We start from the raw sequence: 24,914 nt of genomic DNA, 5'->3' as shown, positions 1-24,914 counted from the left end.
GCAGAAAACAGCTGGACGTTACCTGTATTCTCTTGTAATGTTGAGAAATGCTGCACTTGGCATTGGGTGTAAATCCATTCACCAAAATATTGGTAAATATACTGCTTCTTATATCGTGCTTTTCTACTCTACCTGACCAATCACAGCACTTTATACAACTTGCCTCATTCACTCATCTGTACAAACACTTTTTACTATGGTTTTTCAAAGTATGTGCTGTCTGTCTATTGCAATGCAGTGCAGTGATGTTACCTGTTACTCAGTAATTTCATTACAGTTACAATCATGTTGCTACCTGCATTGCAAAGGTTCTTTAGTTACACTGGGGAGACAGGAAAAAACCATCAAAGAATAATGTTTTATTAATGCAATCAGCTGATTGTGTCATGATGGAGCAGTCTGCAGCTTTAGAAATATGGACCTTTTGTTTTTATTGCTCTAAAGTGAGAGTTTGTGCTGCTAACATAACTTTGATTGAACATGAGCCAAACACAATGCAGATGCCACTCTGTCTATAACATCCTCCTCATATTCCTACAGTAGCATCACTGTGGCGCTTTGTGTGTCTTCGGCCTGGTGTTCAACTTTGTGTTGTTGTTCGTGTCCATGTAAAAAACGTTGTCAGTTGGATCTGGATCTGTGTTGGTGTCTGTAGATTTTTATTGTCAGGTTGATGCAAAATGGGATTTTTAAAACATTTATTTTAAAAGTAAACTGTCCTGAGTCTGATGACTCAGTGTTTTGTGTTTCTTTTTAATATTTTATGTTCTTGCTTATTCTGGTTGTCTTTCGTTAGGATTTGCTATTTGTTAGGTTTCCGTTCTTTGCCTGTCCTGGTCTCACTTCTCTGCGTCTGTCCATGATGTCATAGTGTCTGCTTGTGAGTCTGTGTCTGTTGTGTACGTCCTGTTTTACTTTGACAGCCTCTCGTCTGTGTGTGTCATGTTGTGTTTGCTTTATTCCCTGTCTCATTATTATTAGTCGTATCAGCTGTGTTACCTTAGCTCCGCTCTACGGCCTTCGTTAGCCTTTTGTGTATTTATGTCAGAGTCTCCCTTAGTTCCGTGTCACGTCGTCCCTCATACTACAGTGTGTGTCGTTTACCCGCTAGGGCTGCCACGATTAGTCGACTAGTCACGATTACGTCGACTATCAAAATAATCGTTTGTGGCAGCCCTATTACCCGCTTGCCTGTCTGTTAGTTTATTTTTCCTCAGTATAGCTAGTTTTCTGTTCAGTCTGCAACCCACATTAAAACAGTTTTGACTTCGTGTTTTGCCTCTGAGTCCAGCGTGTGGGTCCTCTTCTCCTGCACACAGCACACCATGACATAAACCTGGTCTATTTCAAGTTTCGCTACCGCTCAGCGGTTGGTTCATGAGTGTTCGCAGATTATTCTGTGTCTTCCACACAAACGATGAGTCACCGCAGTAATCTGCTAGCAACCAAAGCCACCACAGTTGATTTCCTCCTGCAACAGCCCGCTATCGTTTCGTCAAATAACACACACCTTTCCTCAGCGACTACTAAGAGAAGACCCATACCATCCTATCAGCGTTTCAGGTTATTTTTATTTGTCACCTGCACTAATTCAGACATCAGTGTCTTTGAGCACCTAGCAGGCGAGATCCAGCTGTGCAAAGTGCAATAACGTACATTCACACACAATCACACAGCCAGCTGTAAAAATGAACAATTATTATTTCCATTTTGGCATCTCAGCAAACAGCCTGATGTTATTTACAAACACACAGACAAACTGTGGGAACCATTTTTTCTCAATAAAAAATAATAAAACTCTTACAGATGTGCAGATTTGATGTTGCTGTAATCACGGTGTAGTTTTGGGTGCTGTATGCCACGGGGAAGGTGGGAATAAGAATATTCAGCTCTGGAGTGGTTATGAATGTGTCAGCATGGAGCACATTTTTCACATTAACAATTTCCTTCTGTATGAGGTGACAGACTGGGGTTGACTGCTGTAAAATTGAGTTATGCCACATGCCATTGTGTGTAAAATCTCTATGTAAGCACCCACACAGCAGAAATGTACATTTGTGAATAGTGAGCTGGCTGACAGATGGCATGAGCCCCTCCAGCAGGGTGGAAGGGTGGTGGAAAACAGCCTGGTCTGACAAATGCAAGGCTGCTACAACAGCAGTCAAACAACACGACTGAAAAGTGTCTAACAGTCAGTGCGCCATATTAGTTCACATATTGTTTACGTGCAGCTTTTATGTCAAGCACCCCAAATAGCTAATGTTTTATTCAGCTGTACACGTCCCAGAAGCCCCTGTGTTTAAACTAAGAGGGAAAAACAGCAGCCAAATCCTTCATGTTCAGATTTCTCTGTCTACATCTTAGGTGTGCATTTACACCCTGCGTGCGTATATTAACAACAAATAAGACACTAAAGAACAAGAAAACCCAGAGTATTTAACGATGGTGATGTTTTTTTCTCCTTCACGTCTCATTTCCACAGGAATTCATTACAGTTTGATTACAGGAGAAAAAGGTGTTTTATTTTCTTCGCACTCCCTTTAATTAGTGTCAGCCTCAAGGTCGTTTTATCTCTAGAAACAATATTAACATTGGTAAGCAAACAGAAAGAGGAAAAAAGCTGTGATAAGTGGGCCAGCTTTGTAATGAGACAGGCAGCAGATAAAATATGGCAGATTTTAAAAGGCAAACATGTATAGCTTGGCCTGTGAGACGAGCAGAAGAGGCCCTTGTCATGTTCTTACACTGAGTGAACCCGCTCCCCCCTCCACCGCACATTTATCTCACAGAAAGAAAATCCCTGGCACTTTCAAACTAATTACTATTCAGACTGCAGCTAATTAATTTAGAAGTGGTTTATGTTTTGTGCTGTGCAGCCCTGTAACACATCATCTACAGTGGGTGCAGGAAGTGTTGCCTCATGTCTCACACCAGCTGCGTCTGTTTTCTGTACTCTGCTGGCTCGCCAGTCTGTGTGCACGGGGGGGGGGGCAGAGCCCAGCACTGCATCGAGGCAACGTGGAGATCTGTCGGAGATGACGGCGGCAGGAGGGGCGGGGGCGAAGGAGCGTGTCTTAAATGGGTTGTTTCGTTCAGACTCACTGCAGAGCCCGCTGTGTGCAGGGAGGAGCGGGAACAGAGCAGCCCAGATAACGAGCTGCATGCACATACTCTACATATGCAGGCCTGGACAGTGTCAGAGGCGTAACTGTGGGGGCTCAGATGGCAACAGGACTAGCATATATCGTGACTCTTTTAACTTTAATAAAACAGTAGAGCTTACTGCATGAGCGCCTGTGTCTCTTCAGTCAAACTGACCAATTTATCCGATAAGACATTTATAATTAGCACATGAGTTGAGTGCAGTTGGGTTTTTGAAATTCCCTTGACTACATTCGGTAATAGATGCTGTGTTCATCATACGGAAAGACGAGCCAAAACCACGATGCCTCCAGGCGTGGCTGCTAGCAGAGGAGGTTTAACAGCATAGAAATCATGACTCATCAGTAATGGAAATTTCTGGATCCAGATGTTTGGTGTTCGTGTCGAGCTTCTCGGCATTAAAACAAACACATTATTGTTCTAATCCAAACTTGCTGTCATGTGCTGTAGGCTGTCATGTCAGAACCGCGTGGAAACGTGTGCAGGGACACAGCACAGAGTAAACCTCCTACCCCCTCACTTGTTTTGTAAAGCTAGTGGTGTGTCACGCTGTGCAGACGCACCAGTACTTTGCTTTTGCACAGTTGTCCAGAGATCGGTGTCTGCTTGCTGTTATTCCAGAAAGGGGTGGGAAAGTGCTCTTTTTGGGGCTCAAACTACACCCGAAATTTATGACTGAAACAAAAACAGAAATAAACAAAAGCATTCTTTGTTAGTTTCATAAACCCCTGCGGTCGAAAAACAGAGAACACTCGCAAAATGTGTTTTTATATTTATAAAAGGCCCCTTAGACAGATACGTTTAGGTAGAAATCCTTCCTGTCCACCACATGTGTAGATGGACGGACTTGTTTGTTTGTATATTTGCATATAAAACAGCTGCATGCATCACAAGTTATTAGACATGGCAGTTAAGAGAAAATGAAGTTTTCCGGCTCTAAAAGTGAAAGGTAAAGCAGTATTCACAGAAGGGGAGCAGCTGACACTGCAGTTCCTTATAACTGAATTTCCATCACTAACTTTTCGTCTTATTGTTGTTCTGCTACATTTAGGAGTCATCAGTTGGCTCCATTTCACCCTGTTTATAACATCCTCTTCTGTCAAAACCAAGCCTTAGTGTGTCCTCCTCCATATTCAACATTGTTTGTCTGCTATCACCAACCCTAAGTCTTTAAGTCTGACATCACTAGCCGTGCCTGGGTCCAAACTCCGCTTCAGGTCCCAAAGTCAAACGAACACTGCAGCATCACTGAGAGTTACAAACTGTCTAAATTCTTTCATCTGTAATAAAATGATCAGCGTTGCTGTTTTACCAGGTGTAACAATGAAGTTTAACATCCAGGCATCCATGAAAACAGAATTTATGACATTTAACAGAGTTAGAAAGGCAGCACGGTGGCATGGTGGTTAGCGCTGTTGCCGCACCGCAAGAAGGTCCTGAGTTCAATTCCAACATCAGGCCGGGGTCTTTCTGTGTGGAGTTTGCATGTTCTCCCCGTGTTTGCGTGGGTTCCCTCTGGGTACTCCGGCTTCCTCCCACCGTCCAAAGACATGCAGCTTGTGGGGATAGGTTAATTAGATAATCCAAATTGTCACTAGATATGAATGTGAGTGCGAATGGTTGTTTGTCCCTGTGTGTTGGCCCTGCGACAGACTGGCGACCTGTCCAGGGTGTACCCCGCCTCTCGCCCTATGACAGCTGGGATAGGCTCCAGCGCCCCCCGCGACCCTGAAAAGGATAAGCGGAAGCGAATGGATGGATGGAAACAGAGTTAGAAGTTAGCAGGAAGTTAGCTCGCTAGCTTCCACCTAAGCATGATATAGCATGTTCTGACTGAGAGATTTCTGAAAAAATTCAAACGTACAGCTCTGCTATCACTTCCAACATAAATGAAGACAGAAAACTAAACAGCAGTGACGTTTGTAGGGTTACTGAAGTTGGACTAGCTGGTATATAATGATGTGCTACGTGATTGCTAGAGACACAGCTATGTTAGCATAAACACAGTGAAGCTGGAGGATGAACGCTAACTTTTTTCCACTGGATAAAAGTTAACGTGAGGGTTCCCGATGGTTAGAGACAAATGCAATCGCATGGCAGGATGCTGTAAACGGACCAAACTTCAGTCAGGAGAACAACTGAGATAATCCATCCACAATATCAGGTTAGTCATTAATATACTGCTGCATGGGCTGGAGTTACATCGTAAGGCTTAAAAAACTGAGCTTTAAAATGAACAGCAGTAATAAAAACCGAGAGAGGCCGACAGTGATCACTGACTGTTTTTAGGGGCTTGTTGAGATTAAATAGAACAAGATACAAAGCATTAAAACATGTTAAACACACAACAGCCTTAGTTTGGGCCCAGAAGCAGGATTCATCACGTCATCACTAAAAGACCAGATAACCACTATCACACACTTTGTCTTCCCTCAAACTTGAGCTGTCCCTCTGATAGGCTCAGTCCTGATCCTAGCCAACCCGATCACGCTGAAAGAAAATCTTACCACCTTCACTTCATACTCCTGTCTTTTTGAGCACTACAATTAGCAACAACAGCAACAAAGAAAAACAGTTTGAACTGGATTTTGTAACTGGTTAATTGTGCATTGTTAATAAAAGTCAGTGTTTTAGGAAATACAAAATAAATAATGATAATAAGAAATGCTAGCTCGCTTGACTCACAACTTTGCCTGAAGTGTGTGTGAGCTATGCACACACACTTTATTAACACCACCTTTAGTGTGGAAAAGGCACACACGGTTTGTGCTCACTGTCTACAGGTTAACGTGACAGTTTCGTTTCTCTCGTTGTACGTTTGGGATTCCACATCCTTGGAGATTGTAACATTGTAAACACCTGAACAAAATCCACCGTACCTTAGTCACGCTGCATCAGTTTTCACTGAATTTGCACTTCGGATGTAGCGCCCTGCTGCGAGCAATCTTGTCACAAACATAATCCTGATGGATGTGTGTGCTTGTGAAGCAAGTTCAAAATAGCTGGAATTCCTTTGCGATAGCTGGCTCGAGACAACCTCAAACCCCTTTCACAGGTAATGGGCATCACTTACTTTTTTTTAACCCAGGCTTTCTGCTTCAGGCTCTGGGTGCACTCATAAAAGATGGAATTTGACGCATCATTTTATATGCCAAATTCACCTCTTCTGCACAAAATAGACCAAGTGCCGCCTACTCAGCCAGGAGGAACAGGTTATGGAAAGATATCAAGGACATTAAAAGAAAAATATCACAGCAAAACAGAAAACAGATGCTTCAAAAAAACATGCAAGAGAGCAGTGCTACAGAATACTATTAATCTTGTGGATTCATGAGTTAATATTTTTGTTTTACCACCCGATGCACTCTCAATGCTGGCATTTATTTCTAACATGACAGTCAGAACCTGAATGCATAACCTTCTGTGGAGCAGGAGCAATGTAAGTGTCCCATTAATCTCATAGTGCGGCTCTCAGATCTGCTTGACTTAAATGTGAGAGGCATTCAGTAAATCACTGAAAAAAAAGAAGCAAACATAACTAGCTAATGCAAAAACATGCTTCTATGCCTCAGCAAGCCACTCAAAGAATCGGTTACAGCGCAGTCACAGTGGTTAACGTTCACTCAGACTGATTCATTCAATGTCTTTAGTAGGCTTTGTTAGAAAAGTCATGTGAAAAATAGAGTTTCACATGACTTTCCTGTGAAAACCTAAGTACACTCTTACTGCTTCCATAGGAATCAAGAGTACAAAGCAGTCAGTTACCTTGATTACAACTCAATCAACTGATAATCAGCAGGCACACCTCCACAAGAGCAAATTCATTCAAGTGTGTGTTAACACAATGTCACAGTCGTCCCAGGAGTGGATGTCCTAGCAAATTCACCCCAAGGTCAGAGCACACAATGTTCAGAGAAACTGCATCAAACTGAAGAGCTACCTCTCAAACTCCGCAGGCCTCAGGCAAAAGCCTGTTCTCGCTCAAAGGTCACTGGAACCATTAAGAACTGGGATCTGAATAAGAAACAACACTTCTGGAACAATGTCCTGTGGACAGTTGAGACCAAAGTGGAAATGTTTGGTCATCGTGCACACCGCCGTGTTTGGAGGAAGCTGCAGCGAATCAGCACAAGCGGCTGGTGCCAACTGTCGAGCACGGTGGTGCTGGGCTGGTGATTGGGCTTGTTTTGAAACCACAGGTCTTGGGCTCCTTGCAGTCACTGAGTCACCCATGAACTCCTCTGTATACTAAAGTATTCTATTTTATCTGTCCAATAGCTAAAGCTTGGCTCAGATAGGGAAATACAACAGGACACAGATCCCTAACGTAAATGCTGTGGGAGCTGTGGGTAACTGAATAGCTGCAAACCTCAGTGAAATGTAAAGAAGAGTGGGCCAGAATTCTTCCACAGTGATGTGACGGACTGATAAAGTCTTCCTGTCAGTACTTTTGGCTCAGATTCTACTCAGAGTTGGCCCTTTTCAGACTGGAAGCAAACTATATTAAAAACAAGTAACAATAAGCACTAACAATATATTAATTTCGTGACAGCTCCCCCCCTTTCGTGTTTCCTAAGAAACACGACATAATTCCTTATTTATCCCTTTAAGTTTACCTGCCTGTGAGAATAATAGCTAAGGTATAACAAAAGACTTAAACCTAAAACTGCTCATATTATGTGAAGCCGTACAGACGGTCTGCTTAAACACAACCAATCTGCACACGTCACTTTTTGCCCCAGAAAAGAGTGATAGCATTATAATTATGACAATTATGATGAAGATAATGATAATAATAAAACAATGCTGAGATGCGGCTTGTCAAAATAATGATGCATGGCTGAGGTGGAAGGCATAAACCGAGCTATCTGGAATCTGCTTAAATCCTTCCTCGCATGAAAAATGTAATTTGTCCACAGACTGATAGACAAGGACAGGCAGCGAGAGGGAGGGGTATATATTTGCATTTATTTTAAAACACCTTTTATTCAAGCAGCCATTCCAGAGGTTAAAACTTTCCCACTGATACTGGGCTTTAATAAACATGCCTTAAAGACTGTTAAAATTCAGCAGCTGTGGCAGCGGTTGCAAATCTCTGCTGGCCAAAATTACTTTTCCTTGTATAAAGAGACGGACATTCACAGATAAATGTAATTGCAAAAATCCCCACTGTCCCTTCAAATGTTCCGACTCTGAGTAAAAATAAATGGATCCAATCTGCATTTAAACAATAGAACTTATTTGGCACAATTGGCATGCAAACGTTCTCTGTGGAAAATAGGCAAGGTTAAGTAAGGGAATGGCAGCAGTGGAAATCTGGTTTGCAGAGCGGCTGCAGATGCGTTATTCTGCTTGATGATTTAATTCCACTGTAGGCAAAGTCAAATATTTCTCACTATGACTTTGTATTAAAACAGAGCCCTGAGTCTATGATCTAATCCGAGAAAGCCTGCAGCAGCCAAAACAAAGAGATGACACGATCAAAACAGATAATCTTGGAGGTGCATCAGTTTAAACATTAATCAGAGAAGAACAGGCTCGGGCTTCCTGTAGGCTTCCACAGGCGGGGGGGGGACCTCGGTGATGGATGACGAGGTCTGTGCAAGAGATTCATCACTTGCTTTCAGATGGCCTATGCATACTCACATTTCATTAGCATCATAAATTACGTCCCAGAGGGAAGCCAGGTGACCTCAGACAGAGACCTCACCGCTGTGACAGCAAGAATGACCACTGTGGGGCCGTGACCGTGTCCCTGCTGATCACGTCGCAGAGGTGAGTTTAAAGCCTTGAAGGAAACTACTGTGTTAATATAGATAAGACAGAGCACAGTCTTTTTTATTGTTCATCGGCAAGAAAATAACAAATACGAACAATGATGACTTGGGTGTTATACTCTTAAATGGCAGGTTCTCTTCACCAGAGACAGTCTGGATGATGTAAAAAGGGAGCTGGTAAAACCGCTACTAACGTATGCAGGGATGAGATGAAACTTTAATGATGCCTGCAGGACAATTGCATTGTTGCAGCAGCAGAAGTGCAGAAAAAAGGATGCGATAGCAACGTTCAGCGTGGGCTGCAGATAGCAGCGTAATAAAGAAAACGGCATGTTATGTAAATTTTACTGGTAGTTTTGTGCCATCATGGTTTGGAGTCATCTACATTCCAAAGTAAGCAGAATATGACACCGTGCAAAGCGACTGTCACTGAGGGCAAAGCAGAGTGCAAAAATTGCATAAACAGAAATTAGATGCAATTAGGGTAAGGGCAATGATGCAGCAGATGCTGGCAGTAAAGCATATGTGCAGAAACATGCAGAGCGGCCTTCCTATGAGTATTACACAAACAGTCCTAAAAATATGTCATACACTGCCTCATTGAGGAATCAATCGCATGAACAGACTGATTCTCGAGGAGAGCGGCGATACGAGACAATATGTGGCACTGCAACAGCAAACAGATAGAATCTACACCCCCCTGCTAATGTTCTCGATTCAGCGGCGGCTGTAAGTATTCCAAAGACGTTTGTTAGAAAATTATCCAGATTTCATTTGCTGCTGTTGTCTTGCAGGAGAAGTGATCTAAAATCCACCACATACATCTCCTCTGACACTCAGTGACACTTAATGAACAATGAAAGTATAAAGAGGGAGAAGTGGAACCGATGGAAATAAATGGCACATTATCATCCAGAGGAACAGGATCAATATGTAATGAGGTTTAATGGGCCAGAAAAGTGTCTAATAGAAATGATGGCTGCACCAGCCTCACCATGCAAACGTAATGAAGCCAAATAAATCTCTTTCCTTGAGAGCACTTTGCCCTGAGCACAAATGACTCAGGAGGGCTGGTTTCATGATCCCTGTTGGTGTAAATATGTAGCCCGCAGTCTGTTTGCCTTATTATGCAATTCTGGCTCGGTATAAGATTTTTCTTGCAGAGGGAAATCGCTGTGTTTATAATGCAATCCTTTTAAGGAAGCTTTCCAGTCATGCATTTTTTTCCTCTCGGTGAGAACAAAGACTCACTTCCAGTATTTCATATCTTTGTGTAGGCGAGGGATGACTGACGTCCTGCACCGTGAACATCGTTCAGACAGAAGACGCACACCAGTCATTAGATTGTTTCAGAGACGTTGTCACATTTGTGAACATTTGAGCTCTTCTGTTTTATGAGAAGCTTTATCGTTCTGAAAATGAAAACAAAGGACAAAAAAATGCTATTTGTGTTTACTGTTCCTAATTACAAATTGAGCAAATAATGAAATGAAGGTGCTAACTCAGCGTTCCCCAGCCCCCGGGTCGTGGCCCGGTACCGGCCATGAGTTAATAATAATAATAATACAGTTTATTTATAGGCGCCTTTCAGACCCTCAAGGTCACCTTACAGTAACACATAAACATACCATAAAAAACATAAGAAAAATGTATATATAGCAAACATGGTAGATAAAATTTAGACATAAACAGTCATAAAAGTATAAAAGCAAATATAAAAACTGAGCAAAGTAAAAATGGCCTAAGACAGATCAGCTGTATGCAGTTCTAAACAGATGGGTTTTGAGTAGTGATTTAAAAGTGGTGAGACAGTGTGTGGTCCGGAGAGCAAGTGGAAGTGCATCCAAAGTCTCAGGCAGAACAACTAAAGGCTCTGAGTCCCATGGTAGTCAGGCGAGCAGGTGGAACTGACAGAAGGGACGCTGAAGAAGAGCGGAGTGTACGAAGGGGCGAGTATGGAGAAGATCGGATAGATATGGAGGAGCGAGGTTATGAAGCGCTTTGAAAGTGAGAAGCAGGATCTTGAAATTGACACGGAGGTGAACTGGGAGCCAATGGAGCTGTTTAAGAACAGGTGTTATATGTTCAGTGGATCTAGTTCTGGAAATAATACGAGCAGGTGTGTTTTGAACCAACTGCAGTTTATGGAGAGATTTATGAGGTAAACCATAGAGAAGAGACAGGTACCGGGCCACGAGAGTTGAGACTCGGGTGTGAAATTTATTTTTAAGTTTTTATCGTTAACTCAGTTTCCTGGGTCTTTTCCCATGTGTTATGAATAAATCTTTCTGGTTTTACTTTGTTGTATTTATCTGCGACACCTTAAAGGCCGGTCCATGAAAAAAGGTTGGGGAGCGCTGTGCTAACCGATTGTTTAAATTAGGTTTTGTCCCGTTTGTGTGTCTTGACATCAGATCCAGTCTAGTGTTACAGTGCTGCACAGATGTAACACAGTTAGGCGGCTCCCACGATCATCGTGGGAAGACTTCCTCACTCACACCGATCTGCGTTTAATCATTAGTTATTATTAATCTCTGGGTCTCTTCCACAGTGTGTCTTTGGTTCTGTGGCAGATGGCTGTCCCTCCATGAACCTGGTTTTGCTGGAGGTTACTTCCTGTTAAAATTTTCCATTTTCCTTCCCACCGTCAACCAATGCTCAGGTGTCAGCTCACTGTGGGCTGTTCTCTCTATTATTGTTGGTTCTTCACCTCGTTGTGATTCGGCACTATTGATAAAACTGAACTGAACAATAAGCAGCTGTGTTCCACTATTAAGCAGTTTAACTAAATGACATTGTTTTGCATTGGAATCATACAGATGATGAAAACAAACAAAGACGTTCAGCCTGTGATTTTATTTCCACAGGAGAGATCACAGCTGAGGTAGTCATGAACTTTGAGATGGGACTGATGAAGAATGAAATTTCTGCCAGTCCCACCACCCAATAACACACACACACACACACACACACACACACACACACACACACACACACACACACACACACACACACACAGCCTATATTCTCTGAGTACTCTGGGATGTAATATGGTGGCGTTCCAGCCGTTGCTTCCATTAATCACTCATCCCTCTTGGTAGCTGCTCTGCTGGGCAGTTTAAAGGAAACATTCAACCCAAATACACAACATCAAAAACAACTCTTAGTCTCTAAGTTTGTGCTGTTAGTATATCTGGAATGAATGTACAACGCTGAGAGCTCTGTTGGAGTTTCTGTTGCATTTAAACGAGTTTTGCTTGGAATCTAAGCTTACAGTGCTGAATTAAAGAAGCTGCACCAGCAGCTACAGCATCTGCACATTCTCATCACTACAGCCTGCTCGCTGATCAGCTCAGATTCTGTCTCTTAAATTTATGAATTAAACCTATAAAAATAACAATTCATTTGCATACAGGTCTATTGATTCTCCAGCAGGGGGCAGGACCAGGGAGCCAAAAGGGGCCCTGGCAGCACCCCGACTCAGAGACTTTGTGAGGACTGCGATGTTGAACCAAAGAGCCTACACAGACAGGGTACAGTACATAACAAAGAGGTCAGGGTGTGCACAAAGATTTCCTACAAGGGTCAGATACACAATAGGTTGTTGACTTTTTAAATAATCAAATGAAACTAAAAAAGTATCACATATCAAAAAGTAAGCAAACCCAACATCTATCATGCATCCAAAGCAATACAATTAGAGGACTTCTAATGTGAAATGTTTTACTTCATGTAAAACTCTAACATCTGGGTTCTGGTGTGGGCTCTGCTATTGAAGTGTGTATCACCACGATCTAAAGAGAGCTCTCAGGGTCTCAGAACAAAGCTCGCGGATGCCTTTGAGTCTGCTAAGAGATTAAAGTCTGCATTAAATCACACTGTGCAGCAAAGAAAAATAATTTACGTGTGTTTCCCATTCTGCGCCTTTGTAAAAACTATATTTAGTGAGACGTGCAGGATTCACAAATGTAGTCATTTGTTTGATTACTCTAACAGACTGAGCAACATCTATTTTGTGCAGACCAGAAAACACAGGAGAAGAACCTCGTAGCAGCTGTAAAGCACATTAATGGAAAGGTTAGTGTTTGGAGCTGCTTCACTGAGCAGCCTGCAGTCACTGATTCAATAACACACACACACACACACACACACACACACACACACACACACACGCGCACACACACACACACACGCACGCACACACACACACACACACACACACACACACTATGTAAGCGATGAAACCTGTGTCTTGACTGTATGTACAGTAATAAAATGAGCAGCACCGGCTTTCTTACTCTGCAGCTGCCTTCCTAAATAAGAGGCCTGGGAGTGCACACACCGTGAACACCGAGGGGAATCGTATTGATTTCCGTTCCTCTTTCTCACTAAGGTCATTACACTGATCAACTCAGGCCTGAAGACTATGCCAAGTGGGTCAGACAGAGGAATTCACAAAGGGCTGTTTCCTCTAAGGTTCTAAAAAACACATGAAATCACCAAAACTGCAACTTAAACTGTACACGTCCAAACGATGCATGTGCAATAATAAATTGCTTGAGTACACCTTAAAGAGTGCGACTCTGGCGCTTACATTCAGACCCTTTTCAGTAGGTGGAGACTGTTTGTACAGCTGATATTACATTTTTTGCAATCTGGTGTGGTTACTATTAAATCTGTTCACTGTGGGAGGAGAGACGAGACAGAGGTCTGGATTTTTGCCTCTCTTCCATTTTTCCTTGTGATGTTGTTACATCGTAGCACTGGTAATAATTAACCTCTCATCAAAGACAGTGGTTAAATATGATGAATAATGTGTGGCATTACATGCTAGCACACTTTGCTTCCATCCTGTAAAAGCCCAGACACGTCTTTGCGAACAACATGGTAATTTTCAATGCATTCATTAAAACTGACACTTCCTATTTATAGAGCCATTTCGACTGCTCCTCGGCTTTTCTCTCTGGGATGTTTTGGTACCAGAAGAAGAAAAAAAAATGCTTCTGTGCTTATTACAAATTCTCCAATCCTCCTGTGACTCTTTCATTTACACTTAGTCCATGATTTTGTCTCTTTTGCACACACAAACGTGCTTGGCCTCGCTTCACTTAATACCGAGTCAATTTCTCCTGCCCTATGGCCATGTGCTGCCAATATGTTTGAAAGGCAGGCATGATGAGAATGCTTCACTGCTTGTTCGCTGCACCGCTGCCCAATCGAGAGCACTTCACATGACAGGGAGTACCGCTTCATCCCGTTACTGCTCATTTCTAGCTCAAACAGAAGATCAAACACGGCGTGCCACATCAATAACTCACTCAAGGTAAAGTTTTCCTACTTGAAATGTGTGTGTGTGGGCGAGACGAAAAAAGCAGAATATCAAGAGCAGGTCGAGGCAGAAACAGAAGTGAGTGATATTAACAGGAAGCTGGATGTGTTAATAGATTTTCTATTTCATGACTCAAAAGATTAGCAAATTGGAGTTTACTGAAACAAGATAAAAATATGTTCTGAAAGTCAAACTGTATTTGTGCCCTGAAAACCTTTAGACAGTAAATGTGCTGATGCACAGTGTAGCACACACTCTGTGTGAATCATCATCGAGCCTTCCTGTAGAGATTTCATATCACTTTCAGTGGGACTCGTTTCTCTAATTGGTACGATCTGCAAGATATTGGAGGCTGTTTGTTGTTTGCACCACGAGGAACAGGCACATTTTATATGCTGGCCCACGCCACAGATGGAGTAGAGATCTGCTTAGTGGGATTCTCGTCCACTGAATTTTATTTATGGAGCTCACAACAACAGTTGCCCAAGGTGGTTTACATCGTAAGGTAAAGAATCAGAGAGAACACCTCAATAAAAAAGATGATCCTATGGGAGAAGGCACTTGGCGACAGCGAGGAGGAAGAAGAAGAGCTCCGACAACACTCCCTACTGGCCAGAGAGTGACCTGCCATGGTGCAGGTTTGTGCTCTCAGAGTGTAATGCACTGTTAGGGGTGCAACGATACTCGTATCGATATTGAACCGTTCGATACAGTGCTTTCGGTTCGGTACGCATATGTATCGAACAATACAACATTTTTAATTTATTTTATCAACTTTCCTTCTGACGATGCTGTCTGTGTTGAGCACTCAGTGGATCTGTGCTCGACTACTCTGCCTAGGCTGCACTGTCGAGCGCAGATCCACTGAGTGCAGCGCAAGCTAGCAAGACAGAAGCTAAGCTCGTTGCAACATGGCAAATTGAACCTCCCCCACCCTCATTCAGATCTGGCCTTTGGAACTATTTTGGTCTTCATGTGACGTATGACCCTGAAGGTAAGCGCGTCATGGACTAAAGTAAAACAGTATGTCGGATGTGCCACGCAATGCTCAATTACATGGGTGGGAGCTACTGCGTTAGTGCAGTTAGCTCGTTAATATGTTGACGTCGTCCAGCCCCACGCACGGGGCGATCCGCGGCAGCTCGTTAACGGAGATTTTCCGTGTTGTGGCGTTAACGTCATTTCAGATTAACGCTGACAGCACTAGTGGGAACAAAATGAATATGACTGCACATTTACTCCGACATCATCCTAGTGCAAAGACAAGTGGAAGCAGACAAAAACAACAAGCACGCATGCTACAAACTTTACCCGAGTCATTTAGACAGCCGTTAGCACATGATTCTCCTTATGGGGACCTGATATGTTTAATATGCTGCTGAGAATATAGCCCAGAAGAAGCGTATAGTATAGCTTTTATTTTGAAAGAGCCATTTCTCTGTAATAAACTCTCTGTTCCAAAGATGAGTGATTTCTCCATCAGATAGATTTATTATTTTATTACTTTGTTGTTTCAGCAACATTAAATTTAAAAACTGTACTTTTGAGTTAAAATATATATTTATAATTTTAATAAATGACAAATTAAAAAAGCATGAACATTTTTTTTGTATCGAAAAAATATCGAACCGTGACACCAAAGTATCGAACCGAACCGTGAATTTTGCGTATCGTTGCACCCCTATGCACTGTATAATGTCACTTAAGGGTTGGGTAGCTTAGGTGTCTGCCCCAAACTCATCTCTGTCCTATTAGGTTCAGCTCTTTATAAAACTCTAGCGTATTAATAGAAAAACCATATTCGATGCAATTTGCTTGGGTGCCGTCGGCAGCAGGTAGATTTCCTGTGTTACTAAACTTCAGACATTTACAGAAAAAAAGCAACGAGTGAGTTCCACTTGATAAAAACAAAAGAAATATAAAAGCGAGAAGCTCTCGTTTAAATTCCCATTTTGTAAATGGATTTGTCAGCTTGCAGATTCTTAAAATTGAGATGGTCAATGAAAATCTTTTTACTAGATTAATCCACTTTTTGATTTCTGTGGAAACGTTTTCTTCATTAATATCACATAACTGCTTCAGATAAAAGAAAAAGTCATAAATATTCATGCATCAGCTTTTTTAAGCAGGATAAAAGAGGCGCAGCTTCTTCTCTAAACGGCTCGGTGTGTTCTGCTGTGTAGGCTGAGAAATGCACCACTCCAAACTTGAATAATTAGTGTTTGCCTCTCATCTTACTACCTTTATAACTTATGAATGTAGCAGCGTACTTCTGTCGAGTATTGGCTTCATTAAAAAACAAGTACTCAGATACATGGAGGACACGTGTGATCTGTCACTTTGATGTTTGGAACGAGATCAAATCACATGAGTCTTGTTACCATAAAGCTTTGTGTGCAAAGTGATTTCTTTTCAAGGCAACATGCTTACATTGTAACATTTATTAGTTTCATGTTGTTTAGTTACTTCATCACTCTGTACATACACTCGTGTCTGTAAATATTTGGACAAAAATAACCATTTTTGTTGTTTGGCTTCTGCACACTACGACTGAAGTGCAGGCTTTTAGCTTCAATGCCAGGAGGAGGCCGCCATTAAGCCAAACTACGTCCACACGTACACGGGGATTTTTGAACATGGAGATTTTCCATTTTCGTTTTTTTAAAAATCCCGTTCACATGCATCTTGTGTTTATATGTGGACGAAGGTTGATCTTCGTCCACATGTAAACGCCAAAAACGCAGCTGTGTAGAAATGTTGGCCAATCAGAAGAAGTCTAGAAGCCTGGGAGGGAAAGAGTAAACAGGGTTTTATGCAAACCTGAAGTCTGAAAAGTTTTTTTTGTTTTTCTGAAAAAGCAGCAAATTTTGTGTTACTTTTCAAGTGCCTTCATCATTTCAAATGTTGATAACCAGAACAGTATTTTGGCTGGTGCAGACTCACAACTTAACAGTGAACTAAATGCATACAGCATGAATACATTTAAATGTAAAAAAAATTACATTTATTCAAAACCGACGATGACGTCGGTGTCGGGATTTAGGTTGTGAGACCGTCTGTGTTGAACAGTTCACTCTGATGTCTGGAAGGACAGTCACTGTGTGTAAGTGTGTAAAAACTGCAGATAGTCAGAGCAACAGTATTTTGTTTCTATCGGCCATTGTAGAAATTAATCTCATGTAAGCAATAACGTGGCGCACAGCGTCACGTCAAAAAAGGCGCACACCTTTGATGCTGCGTGAGTAAATCTCCGTTTTCTCGTCCACACTTAAACGCAAAAACAGAGTTTTTGAAAATCTCAGTTTTCAGTGATCGCAAACACCGTTTACGTGTGGACGAAAGGTGCAAATGCATAGAAAAATCTGTGTACGTGTGTCGTAGCCTAAAGAAACCCAACAGAGAGCCACCAAAAACTGTCAAATCACCAACTGGTACATTTTTAAATAGAAGACACACACTGACCAACTCAGCAGCATCAAAAGGTCCACAGAGGAAAGCTAAACTACATCCTCTGTTAAGAAAACCCTTCACAATATCTAACCAAGTATAGAAAACTCTTGTGTACCTTTGTCAAGGACCACTGGATACACTCAACACCAACATGGCCTTATTAGACTTTGTGAGAAAACTCTGAAAGAGCTGCACAGGCCTGAAAAACATCTTTGGACAGATGAATCCAAGATTCCCGTCATTCCCATGAAAGTATGGAGAAAGAGAGAAAACATGGTGGAGGCAGTGTTATGGTGTGGGCCTGTGTAGCTACCTGTGGGACCATACGTACACTAGTGACACCAGGTTACTGGTGTTACTGGGACACGTGGCTGACGATAGAAGAACCAGGATGATTTTTGAAGTGTACAGGACAACACCCTCTGCTCAGTTTGAACAAAATGCTGCAAAACTCATTGGACACCGCTTCAGTCCAAGTGCATGATTACACAAAAGCATCCTGCAAAAACAAGAGGTTTGCAAGTCAAAGGTACTGACATTCATCAGTGGCCAAGTCAGTCACATGATCTCAACACAACAGAGCGGCTTTTGAATGCAAAACTGAGTGCAGAGAGACCCACAAGCAAGCAGCAGTTGAGGGTAACTGCAGTAAGAGCTGAGCAGAGCATCTGAAGGGAGGAAACAGCATTTTGTGAGGACGTTGGAATCTAGGAGTCGATTTTCACCCAGGCATTGAAAAACAATCCTTATAATAAAAATTACTTTGAATTATTGTTGAGCCTCTGATGGCTCGACTCAAAACTAAAATACTTCTGTTAAACTCTTCAGTGCACTTCAGTCACATGTTGAGCCGCTGTGTGATGCAAAAACTGTGTCATACGGAAAAGAAATAGAAAAAACTTACAACAGACTTGCATCAGAGGTGGCCTACTTCATATAGTGAATCATATCAGGCTGATATGATTTACTCATGAAAGTGGCCACTTTCATATATTGTTTTAGGAAGTATCCAAAACATACAAGCTTCATTTATATAATTTTTCAAGGGATCTTATATCTGTTTTCACTCTTGTATGCTTTTCATACAAGTTTCACACAAGACAGATACAATCTTTATAAGATTTATATACATCTTTTCCATGTGGGAATGCCCAAACACTAACTGTGTGAATAAGCAGGGCTTAGATAATGTTTAGATTTACAGACGATTATAGTTACTTTGCAAATGTGCAATCACAGAATAGGATCAAACGCATTTGGATGACTTGATTTTGTACAGCTGGTATGGTGGAACATGCTCATCATGCCTGAAGAAGTTCTGTAAAAACAGAAGCACTGAAGCAGTTTTTAAGGAAAAACCAAATGTCAAAAATCATTCTGTTGCCGTTTTCGACAAAAATGCGCCGAGCAGTGATGGAATTGACCGTCTGCGCTGGGATATGTCAACTCTTTCAGCGGGAAACCTCATCCATATCTCTCCTCTAACTGTGTCAGCACAGCGGCCGGGACGCTGCCAGCAGGGTTAATGATGAGCAGGAGGACAGATGGTTTTTGCTGTCATCTGGAGTGATGGCTTCCAGCCTCGTCTCTGTCATTGAACCAAAGCAGGCACGCACACACAAGCAGGATGGCAGACCTTTACATAGTTGTAGGCTGATGATGACCTTTGCAAAAATGACACGTTCTTTTTTGGAACATCCCAATTTGTTTCCCGCGCGTTGCCTCCTGAAGTAGCTGCTGTGTTTTTCCCTGCTATCACTGATAAAATCAGCCTATCTCGGCTTAAACACAAGGTCATGGCTCTGTGATGCTATATTTAGCATTTCTTTCTTTTCTTTTACAGGACAGATTAAAGGTCAAAGACTTCCCTCTCTCTTCTCGTGTATCACTTCACGAGTGAATGTTAGACATGGTGTCCTCTTGTGCTTTGACAAATGAATACAGCAAAATGAACAAAGTGTGTGCTTGTGCGAGAGAAGAGAGAACACTAAGGCTTGATAATTTAATGTGACAGAAGCTTTTCCACACAGAGAAACTTGGCTGGCTTTTAATTGACTTAATCATTTTATTACTCTACAAAGACAAAGGATGAATGCCCTCTTATCTGTGAAGAACAAAATGAACAAGGCTGCCACAGATGAGGGAGAAGACAGAAAGCATTTTGAATCAGAATGGAAGGACGTTTTTGTTCCTGCAGTTGGTCCGCAGGGAAACTTTATCTTCAAACAAATTCGATATCAGCGTGGCTGGTGCTTTTCTCCTCCTTGATGTCAGATAAGGCTTTCATTATTTCAAAGGATCCTTAGCAGAGGGGATGTCAGGAGACCGAGGCAAAGTTTGCTGTCATGTTGAACCACAGACTCCCATTAGAGGACCCGCTATTTGACAGCATTAACTGCATCGACGCTGCCGGAGCTGCACAATGTTGCTTTCACTCAACACAACAGCAACGGGCGCAATTTGACCCTTTTTAGACACACTCGAAGCACAATATTATTTTAGAGTAGAGCTGGAGAAGAAGTGCTGTGGAAGATAGACTTTGTTATCACATGCTAACACTCCTGTGAATATCACTGTCAGCAGTCAGGCCTTTTACTTAGAGACAATTTAAAAAACTGAATAATTCACTGGCAACGCTGAATGAACAGTCGTGCCTGCAGCTCTGTGAAGCTGCTGCTAGGTGCAGTAGTACGAAGCTAAAAGCTAACACCACGGTGAACTGCTGATACTGCAGGTACATCTTTACAGATGGGAATTGATAAGAATTCAGCGAATCCGATTCCATTGTTGATCTCACTTATTGGCTCAGTTCCTTATCGATTCTCTTATCAGCACCGTCACTAAGCAGCACAGACATCGCATTTCTGCAAATGAATTGTATGCTGTGGGTCAAATGTTTGTGCGTGTTGGGCGTCTCCCCGCCTCTTTGTTGTGATCAGCTAAAGTTGTGTTTCTGTTCCGTCATCACGCTCCAGCCTCTTAGCAGTGATGTCTGTAACAACGCTGTAGACTGCTCTGCTATTTTCCTCCTCCAGCACACAAAATGAAACCAGCTGACTGCAGTGCAAGTACAAGTGGAACCAATAAGCAGAAGTGAAAGACAAGCAGACCAACAATCCAAGGAACTGAACAGCTGGGAACGTTCTCGATTCCCATCCCTCGTATTGGCCTTGAAATGACGTTATTCTTGGAACAGCCACAGTGCAAGGAGACAGATTCATTTCTAGCTCTTGCATAAGAACAGAATGATAAAGATATAAAGATGAGTATATGTGTATTTGACTGTTTTTAATGTTATTCCCTTTAATCAGTGTTGGGAAGGTTACTTTTAAAATGTATTCCATTACAGATTACAGAATACATGCCCCAAAATGTATTCTGTATTCTGTAACGTATTCTGTTACGTTACTCAATGAGAGTAACGTATTCTGAATACTTTGGATTACTTAATATATTATCATGCTGTTTACAACTACGTGAATGTACTGTTGCTGTGATTTATTACTGTTACTGAAGGCCCGCGGCTCCGAACCGTAGTAAAGGGACCTCTGGCTGATACGTCGGGTTCATGTCGGGCTCGTAGCCAAAACCTAGCTTTACTTTGTTGTCTGGGTCGACTTTGCTAGCAAGAGACAGAGAGAGGATTTGAAAGGCTGCTCCAACGGGACTTATTGTTTTTGGAGGAAAACACGAACACAGCGTACAGTCGAGTCTTAACAGCTTACTTACAACTGGGCTCGTCAGGCTCTCTGTTTGGCTGCAGTGGTTATTATTATATTTACATGCTTCCAGCTCCCGTTTCTGCTCAGTGACAGCTCCTACTTTTCCTTTCTCTCCCTCCTCGCTCACAGACACATCACGGGTATGGCAGTCCATTCTGCCTGCAGCACGGACTACACTGCCCATGATGCTACATTCTTTAGAGCTATACCTGTAGCCAGTGTTGGGTAAGTTACTTTAAAATAGTAACTTAGTTACATTACTAGTTACTTCTCTCAAAAGTAACTCAGTTACTTCAATTTACTCGTTACTTTCAAAGTAACTAGTTACTAGAGAAAGTAACTTTGGTTTTACTCAGAATTCTCTTGTTAATGTGTTGCTTCCATAACTTTGCCAGTCTTCTAGCTTGCTTACTTGCCACAAGTGCACTGTGCCACCTACCAATAGAAAGGAAAAGATAATGTGCATATTTCCATGAGAGAAATCCCACGCCTGGACCGTCATTGACCGCCGCCATGATTCTAGCCTACGTCACAGCGTCATGTGCGCCTTTTACATCCAACACAAAAACTGCAGTCGTGGTGCTTTGATTGTACTCAGAACTCGGAAATTCTGCCTTCTGAATAGGAAGATGTAGGTAACACCAGACTGCAGATGAGCTGCATACAGAGCTGGACTGGGACAGAAAATTGGCCCGGGCATTTTGACTAGAGACTGGCCCACCATTATAGGAAAAATCATAAAGCCTTTGAATGAAAATAAACACTGTTGTGACAGTGATGTTCACTGTGCTGATGGTATATATATGCATCAATCTATCAATCGTTTGTTGTAAGATTCAGATAATTCTTTTTTAAAAGCGAGACATTTTAAATGAGAATAAGAAAGAAAAGTATTTCTTTGTGCCCCCCTCTCCCTGTTAATGCCCTACCTGCCCCCCTGGCAACACTTTGCTAGATCCGCACCTGCACAGTTACCAGCTGTCAGCTACCTAAAAAAGGATCCTGGTGTTATTTGTCTCTCAGAAACAGTTCATAACTTCCCTTCAACTCCTTCATGTCACCTAAAAGGTAAACCTGTTTCTCCATCACCTGTTCAGCTCTGATGATCCAGTAAGGACATCTCCTGGTTTCATCTTCATGTTTCCCTCTCACCAGATAACCAAACCATATCATGACCAGCAGCTTTACAGCTGTGGCTCCAGCAAACATCAGCTGATACTAGAAATTAATATTAAATAAATTCTAACAACAGCTGATCAAGCTTAAACGTGCTGCTGTTGTTTAGCGCGACATCCGCTGGTTTCCTCTTTCTGGCGCAAAGTGGGCGATAAACAAACAAGAGAGCCGATCAGCTGATCATTGATCAGTTTCGTGATTGAAGTAGAAACGGGAGAGGGAGGGGGGAGAATGAAAGAAGAAGAGGCAGCTGTGCAGCAAAGACAGAATAACTCCAGCTTTGTGCCTTTTTCATTGTAGCTGAATTACGGGGCAAACTGTTCCTTTTCACCTCAATAAGAACCGCGTAATATTTTCTCTGAATACCAGACGGGACGGTTGGCAACTCTAATAACTTATGAACAAAATAAAGTTCAACATCATTAACTTCATAGCACCCACCCAGCTGTATAGAAACTCCGTCATGCTAGCTAGCACGCAGTACGGAAAAAGTCAGCACAACGAAAATAAACTCCACCTAAACTTGGTTTATATCTGACCCAGATAGACTGCAGGTCATAACTTATTACCTGAAGTTCAGTTCACACTTGGACCGGTGGCCGCCTCGGGTCTCTTTTCCTTCTGTGTCCCTTTTCCTTCATCCACCTGCTGGCCTCCACCACTTACTAATGTTACTGAATCTGTGGAAGCTCTGCGATAGCCACCACACGAAGTAACGAGTAACGACCCTATCTAAATCCCAGTAACGACTAACGCGTTCCTGATTTTGGCATAATAACTAGTTACCATGCTCGTTACCACAATAATAACGTAGTTACTGTAATGCGTTACTTAATAACGCGTTAGTCCCAACACTGCCTGTAGCATTCTGCCTGTTAGCTTAGCACAACAACAACAAAAAGGCCTCTCTCACCCAGGAAACACGCAGAGAGAGAGCGTCACCCTGTAACCATGGCAACCGTAACGCTGCCGCCTGGAACAACAGAACATAGCTGTCAAACAAAACCCAAACAGGCCTGACCCGCCACAATATGAAACAGGGAAGTACCGCCGTGTAATCCATTTATTTCAACAAAGTAACTGTATTATGAATACCTCCTTTTTAAACGGTAACTGTAACGGAATACAGTTACTCATATTTTGTATTTTAAATACGTAACGGCGGTACATGTATTCCGTTACTCCCCAACACTGCCTTTAATATAGAAAGTGAGATCATGTGCAGCGGAGTAGGACAAAGAACGTTGTAATGTTTGTCATACTCAGTGATGTGCTTTACTGACCTCGTGATGTTAATGTAGAGTAAAGGGAAGCTGAGGTGAGAACAAAGCCATTTGGATTCATCCAGTGGGTCCAATAATTGTCTGATTGTCACTTTAATCTGGAAATCATGAAACAACCTACTGGCTACATTCAAGCATCCATCATTTTCAGTAGTAAGTCTTTAAAATAAAGACTTACTACTGAAAAATCTTGGAAAAAAAACTTGTGCTAATTCTTTGTTTAATCCTTTGACCACAACCCCCCAAACACACACACACACACACACACACACACACACACACACGCGCACACACACTCTTCGCTGTGAGTGAGTGATGTTTCTCAGCAATCACTTTCAGTTAAACTGACTCATTTGTTTAGTGGGTGGATGAAATAGGGGCACTTTTATAACTCCTCACATGTCAGCGGAGGGCCTGATCCCCATCCATCAGAGTCAGTGAGACTGACGGGCGTCTGCCATTACAGCTGCAACTCAATCAGCTCATCACTCAGCAATGATGCCACATGAGGTAAACAGGAAATGGCTGAGGCTAACATTATACCTGTTTGGATGGGGAAAAAAAGTCAAGTCCACGGTAATGAGCAATTTCCTCACAGCTTTAACGGCCCTTTGCTCTGCGGCCTGCCGTCGCAGCCGTTTGCCCGGACGTATTATGCGATATCGAGGTTGAACTGGCTCTGGGGAAGAGCAGGACGACGTGAGGGGAATGCCGGGATTCAAGGACGTTGCTGCTTCAGATTTTCCTTGCAGAGCGACCTGCACTGCGCCCTTATTCGCTGTCTGCCCGTTTTCCTCCGACAGGCTGACAGTTTTTCCTACCTTCAAGCCAACAGACAGATGCTAAGATATAGAAGCTGAGAAACAGCATCACACACACACGTACAGAAACACATAAATTCTAGTTCACACGCATAAGCGCTCACAGGTAGTGCATAAATAAGTACAACGAAGCATGGCCTGCGGGCAGATTGTGCGAATGAATGATCTGAATGAGGACTTTTGATGTGCAGCTT

At 42.4% G+C, this 24,914-nt stretch overlaps 1 protein-coding gene and 1 long non-coding RNA gene across 2 annotated transcripts in view; both read left to right on the top strand.

The window, feature by feature from the left end:
- The window catches only part of LOC120720571, a 914,567-nt gene that overhangs the window by 494,560 nt on the left and 395,093 nt on the right, over positions 1-24,914 (top strand). The window lies entirely within an intron of this gene.
- LOC120722438 overlaps positions 11,324-24,914 on the top strand; it is a 28,970-nt gene continuing 15,379 nt past the window's right edge. The window contains exons 1-2 of the long non-coding RNA XR_005693460.1: positions 11,324-11,336; positions 20,782-20,786. This is a non-coding gene — a long non-coding RNA (uncharacterized LOC120722438). The remainder of the gene's footprint in view (positions 11,337-20,781; positions 20,787-24,914) is intronic.

Source organism: Simochromis diagramma, unplaced genomic scaffold, assembly GCF_900408965.1.
Source record: "Simochromis diagramma unplaced genomic scaffold, fSimDia1.1 OVJJ01000123.1, whole genome shotgun sequence".
NCBI classification, from domain to species: Eukaryota; Metazoa; Chordata; class Actinopteri; order Cichliformes; family Cichlidae; genus Simochromis; species Simochromis diagramma.
Note: the sequence above shows the minus strand (reverse complement) of the source record. Positions and strands in the feature narration are given on the sequence as shown.